This window comes from Myotis yumanensis, unplaced genomic scaffold (assembly GCF_028538775.1).
Source record: "Myotis yumanensis isolate MYYU_CA2020_CCGP unplaced genomic scaffold, mMyoYum1.0.hap1 SCAF_14, whole genome shotgun sequence".
NCBI classification, from domain to species: domain Eukaryota; kingdom Metazoa; phylum Chordata; class Mammalia; order Chiroptera; family Vespertilionidae; genus Myotis; species Myotis yumanensis.
Window position 1 is genome coordinate 3007998 of NW_027223765.1, and position 6635 is coordinate 3014632.

A 6635-nucleotide genomic window follows, 5' to 3' on the forward strand; every position below is an offset into this window, starting at 1 on the left:
CGGGTGGGCGTCGGGCGCGGAGCCGGCGGGCGTGCCCGCGCGCATGCGCGAGCCAGTCTCCGTGGGCGGCGGGGAAGGGTCCCGCTCCGCGCGTGTGTGTGCGCGTGCGCGAGCCTATGCGCCCCTGGCCAGCTGGGTTTGCAAGCCGGGCGGCATCCGCAGGTCCCCCCACTTGTGGCCGGGAAAGGGGTCCGCATGTGGATGGGCGTGCGCCCTGGCCCGGAGACCTTGCCTGAGCGCCTCCTGCGGGGACTGGGCACCAACAGGCAGCCAGCATGTGAGGGGCCGCTAGGAAGAAGCGAAATGTTAGTGGAGACCTGGAGGTCCCCCTGTCAGAGCGGGCTGTTCTCCTCCGGGGGACCTGCAGGTGCAAAGGCCCAGGGGGTGGGGGAGGATAGAGCTTGGTGAGCCTGAGACACTGCCAGCTCCTAATGAACTGGTCAGCGCCCAGCAGCCTGGCCTTGTCAGACACCAGCCCCTGGGCTGAATCTAGGACCATCATGGGTCCAGTCAGAGCCCATGGTAGGTGCTCAGTGAGGGTGGCTGGGCTGCAGCGAGGAACCGCCTTTTTGCTTTTGCTTAATTGTGACCATATTTTGTGTTTCAGGCACGTGTGGCCGAGTCCCCAGTACAGGGGGGTGTCGGTTCTTCTCCTCTCCATTCTGACAGTCCAGATGGTACGGTGTCTCCCTCCCTCCCCCTCCTGCAAAGAAGCACAGTGTCCAGCAGACATTTTTCCTTTTTTCCAATAAAATACAATCCTAATACAAATATAAACAAATTGCCCAGCTGGCGTGGCTCAGTGGTTGAGCATGGACCTATGAACCAGGAGGTCACGGTTTGACTCCCAGTCAGGGCACATGCCCGGATTGCAGGCTCGATCGCCAGGGTGGGGTGTGCCGGAGGCAGCCGATCCATGATTCTCTCTCACCATTGATGTTTCTATCTCTCTCTCCCTCTCCCTTCCTCTCTAAATCAATAAAAATATATTAAAAAACAAATTGTGGCGTATATGCACCATGGAATTGACACGAAGATGCTTTCCTCTTGCTGAATCCTCTCAACCAGGAGAGGCGATGCCCCATCTGTACGGGGCAGAGCCCGGAGCTGGACCCATGTTCTCTGCACTTAATATCACAGCCCTCGAGCTTCCAGGGATGACACGAGTTCCAGCCGAAAAGGGAAAGTATTCGCTCACCACACTGACAAGTCCGGGAGTCAATGCGTCAGGCATGGCTGCATCTGGCTGTCCACTCTGACCAGGACTGCTCCTCCCTCGGCTCCCTCCCTCGGGGCAGCCCCTGGAAACCCCACACCAGGAACATCAGCAGTGACCAAAGCAGTTTTCCTTTCTTTCTCTCTCCAGTCATTTTTTTAGAAAAAGGCCCAGGACTGAGTCTCCTTTGGCAGCGCAGGGCCCATCGCTAGAGACCACTGTTGTGGGAGGAGATGAGGGCTCTCCCCCCCCCAACCTGGGGAGGGAGAGTGGACCTGGGTGGCGTGAGGTGAGGATCAAGGCCCTCTTCCCAGAACAAGGGTGACAGAGTGAAAGATAGACACCCAGACATGTCCTCTGTATCATCCAAGAAAACAAACAGCACTCCCCCCACCGCCCACGATGCTTGCTGTCATAGCTCCTACCACATCTGCGGTCAACATTTATCTCTGGGAAGGCAGGCTCGTCCCTGTGCCCCCAGCGCCCAGCAGGGCGCCTGGCAGTGGCTGAAACACCAAGCCTGCAGCGAGGAATCAGCATGTGGTTTAGGTACGTTAGCGGGGAGAGTAAGCGACCTGATGATGCCCAGTACCTGCCTGCTCAGGAGGGGGCCAAGGAGCCCACCTCTCACCATTCACAGCCGCCCGGATGCAGGACCCTGACCCACCCGTGGGAGGAAGGCCCCCTGGCTGCCCAACTGCAGGACCGGGAGTGGAGTTCCCAGAGGCCCACCCAGTGGCATTTGGAACAAGTTCCCAGGGGCTGCTGCTGCTCTGCAACCACATGGCATTTTTTTCTTTTTTATTCATTGATTTGAGAGAGAGAGAGAGGGAGGGCAATTGTCGTTCCACTACCTTATGCATTCATCGGTTGATTCTTGTGTGTGCCTTGGCCGGGGATCAAACCCACAACCTTGGTGTACAGGATGCTGCTCTAACCAATGGAGCTGCTCAGCCAGGGTGGGAGCCACATTTTGAAGAGCTTTCCTGCCTTCGAGGATTGTTTTCCGAGAGCATCCAAAGTTGGCGGGCAGCTGCTGAGCGCCAGGGGGTACGAGGGAGGGCGGGCAGGGGGGTCCCAGGACTGGCTTAGACCAGCCTGATGTGCAAATTTGCTGAAAGCACCCTTGGAAGTCAGCCTCAAGACGCGGTAAACTCCCAGGAACGTGGCTCTCAAACTTGGGTCCTCCGGCCACTACCTCCCAACCACGGGCGAGACTGACTCAGGCCATCTAGAAACTGGTTAGCAACACGCCAGGGGGCTGTTTTTAAAAAAGATATGCAGGAGGTTTGTGATAGCGGATTGGCCTCACCTGATTGCCACGGCTGAGACATCCCAATGAGACGGGCCAGGGAGCCAGGACAGGCAGAACAGGGAAACAGACAGCCGGCGGGACAGACTGGCCGAGCATTTGACAGCAGGTACAGGTCACTTCCCTAGTGATCACATCAAAGCCTCAGCTGTATTTCAGCTCCAGGCCCAGAAAAGCAGCAAAACCCAGTGGGCAAAGCCAAGACCGGCTGCAATGACGAACAGCCCTGCCCTGGCGCTGACCCATCAGTGATGACCTTGACCCTGAAAGGGCACAGCTGGAAGAGGATGAGTATTCTGCTGAGACCTCCCCTAAGATCCGCCTGCAGGAGAGACGGATCGAGACAAAGGACCAGAGCGGGCACTTCCTCTGGAGCAGCCCCGCCATTCCCTCTCCCCTCTTGCCCTCCCGCAGGCCAGGCGTGCATCTCCTGAACCCTAACGGACCACCAGGCTTGCGACCTGGGGAGCACTGGGCAGCGGCAGCTCGTCCCAGGCTAACCCCCTGACCCCGTCTCGCAGAGAGCTAGGGCGGCCCCGCCTGGCTCTCCTGCTGCTTCTCCATGCTAGGCCCTTCCTTGTTCACGGTCCCTTGTCGTCACCTGGACTCGCATTGTGACATCTTTCCTGCAGGAAGTCAAGAACCCACACACCACCGGCTGGCCTGAGGCAGACATGCCAGGGGCCAGGTCCCCTTTCCGGTCACACCACGACCAGCTGCCCGTTAGCAGGATGCCGGAAGCCGGTCCATCCTTGCTGCTTGACACAGTCGCTGCAGGAAAGAAACATCTGCACAGCATATGTTTCAAGGGACCTGGCATATATAGCATATTGTTCTTAATATGTTTGCTCTCCTTAGCGCCATGTGTTTTAACCAAGGTCACCTCTCCGAGAAAGGTTGTTTCCCCAGGTGGGGATTTTTCCCTGGGGTTAGGGAGGGGATACAACCCCTTAATTAAGTGCCAGGCGGGTAGTTAAGCTACATAATCTTTACTCCCTGGAATGGAGATAAGAAACGCCCTAACCTTTGTAATAGAAATTGACAGGATTAAAATCGGCTGGTATAAATACGGATGTAATAAGACAATAAACATCAGATCCTCATCAGATCCTGATCATTTCCTAACCAGAACTCCGACCAGAACTTTGGCTGGAGATCCTGGCTAGAGGTCCTGACTAGGCTGCTGATCAACTGAAGGCTGTCTTCGTGTCATTCCTTCTTCGCCGACTCCGTCCACACCTTTGGGGACCCCTGGACCTGCTGGGGTTGGACTCCAGCAGCAGGAGGCTCAGGGAAGTGCTGAGGTGGTTCCAGTCCAAGGCCAGAGGCCTAGAACCGTGCCCCAGGGCAGGAGCAGTGCTGCCCTCCCCTGCGTTCCTGTTCCACCCAGGCCCTCAGCGACGGGTGGTGCCTGCACGGTGAGGGCCAACGTGTTGACTCAGCCCGGTGGCAGGGAGGACCTGGGGGCCAGCCACGCTTCCTGAGGGGGAGCCCACAGGGACTGCGCTTGGCCAGCATCTCGGATGGGACAGGAGATTCGTTTTTTTGGGGGGAAAAATAGCTTTTTATTGATATCAGAGAGGAAGGGAGAGAGAGAGAGACACACACATCAATGATGAGAGAGCATCATTGATGGACTCCCTCCTGCAGGCCCCCTACTGGGGATCAAACAGTAACCCAGGCATGTGCCCTGACCAGGAATCGAACCCGTGACCTCCAGGTTCATAGGTTGACACTCAACCACAGAGCCAGGCCGGCCGGGCAGGACAGGAGATTCTTACCCAAGTTTGAGAACCACTGGCCCAAGGACCACGGGTCGTACCACAGGCAATGAGGTCGGTACCACGTGTTCTGTGAGCTCTCTCAGAACCCAGCCTCCGCCACAGAGGCAGCTGATCTGTGGGGGAGGGAGGGAGAAGGGGAGGGGGCTGCTGAGAGACCCTCCCCCTGCACACCAGGCCTTGCTCCATCCCAGGAACCCCTCTGAGGTGGTATAATTAGCCCCGTCTGACAGGTGAGGAGACGGAGACGCAGAGGTTTACTGACTCGCCCAGCTCAGAAGGAGCAGCGTCCAGATCCAGACCCACAGTGTGGGCTCCAAGTACCGCTGGCTGCCTCGGCCCACCAGCTCGGCTCATGGGAACTGCAGGCGGGGACCGGGGGCTGCCAGGGGCTGGAGGAAGGAGAGCCGAAGCTGAGCGGGGCCCCCGGGCGCCCAGAGACCCCTCCAGGCTTTACCCACCATGCGGCATCGCCCCCAGCACTGCAGGCGGACAGAAGCGTCCCGGGGGGAAGTTCCACCACCCACATCAAGCATGTGAAACTCTTGGCCTCCGGCTGTGACTTGGACGTGCTTGACCCATGTGAACACTGTGCAAGGCCCTGGACTCACTCTCTGGAGAACAGGAACCCCAAGACAGGCACCGTGAGTCCTAACTGAGGTGAATATGGAAGAGCTGGCCCGGCCGGCGTGGCTCCGTGGGTGAGCATCGACCTATGAGCCAGGAGGTCAGAGTTCCATTCCCCATCAGGGCACATGCCGGGGTTGTGGGCTTGATCCCCAGTAGAGGGCGTGCAGGAGGCAGCTGCTCAATGATTCTCGTCATTGATGTTTCTCTCTCTCTCCCCCTCTCCCTTCCGCCCTGAAATCAATAAAAATATATTTTGAAAAAGATTTAAAAATGTGAAAGAGTGTGATCGTTGGGGAAGGCCCGATAGACACCCAGTGTCATCACTGTCATTGTCTGCTGGCGCACGCCGAGGGCACAGCACGAGATCCCACAGGGCCACGCCGTCACGTCTGCACGCTGCGTGGAAACACGCGGACCTGCTCTTTCTGGACCATGGTTGTTAGAATTTGTCTTTAAAAAAAAAAAAAAAAAAAAAAAGCACCGTTAGAGAAAGTGAGGCGACAGTGGCCTCTGGTGGACGTGAGCGGTATGTACAGCAGCTATGGAACCTGCTTGCAGGGCCTAAAGGCACAGAGGAAGGAGGAAAAGTACGCGTTTGTGCTCCTACCTAAAATGACCCCTGACCTGTGACCTGCCAGTTCCCCCCACACCCCCTGTCCCTTTATCAGAGGGCAGGCCTCTCACATGCCCAGAATCCCTCTAATGGGCACGCGAGCACCCCCGGGGCACCCAAGGGTGGATGTGAAACATTTTCCACGGGACAAGCTGCAGACAATGCCCTCAGCCCCAGGGAGGCGGACCCCATGGGGACACCACGGGGCGCCTCTTCCGCTCCCACAGCACAAAGCTCCTGGGGAGACAGCTGGGCTGCAGCGGGGGTCCCTCTGCTGAGCCCTAGTGCTCCCCTGGGGTCCGCACAGGCTGCGCCAGGCCACTCGCTGCCACGGTCAGGGCTCGGCTCCTTGGAGAGGGAAGGCAGGCAGGGCCGGTCGGGACAGATGGCTCTTCAGGGGCCCCGGGCAGCGTACTGGGCCTGCTCAGCCTCATCAGAGGTTACAGACCTGCCCTCTCCAATTGGGCTTAGCGTCGGCCCGAGGACTAAAGGGTCCTGGGTTCGATTCCGGTCAAGGGCAGGTACCTCAGTGGCAGGCTGGATTCCCAACCTGGTTGGGGTCCAGGCAGGAGGCAACCAATCGATGCATCTCTCTCACATCAATGTTTCTCCCTCTGTCTCTCCCCCTTCCCTTCCACTCTCTCTAAAAATCAATGGAAAAGTATCCCCGGGTGGGGTGAGGATTAACAACAACAGAGAGGCCACGGAGCCACGGGACCTCGCAGCCAGGCCACCTGCTTCCGTGGCCTGTGCCTTGGTATCAGCCATGTTTCACCAACCTCAGGGCTCTCTCCTTCGCCTCCTTGGAATTGTTTTTTAAAAGGCTCATCAGAACCGCCTGTGACACAAAGATGGGCACCAAGATCCCCGGGGACAGGATCATCCATCTTCAAGATCCCACCCCGTCCCTGAGACGCCCTCGCCTGCTTCCCTGGGCAGTGCCCCCACATCCAGGGCACGTGTACCCCCTCTTCCCGTGAGAGGGTAGGGGGAGTGACCGCCCCGCTGACCACACAGACGACTGGCTCCGGAACCTGGACAGACCCACACAAACGGCAACAGGAACTGAGAGTGACTGAGAGT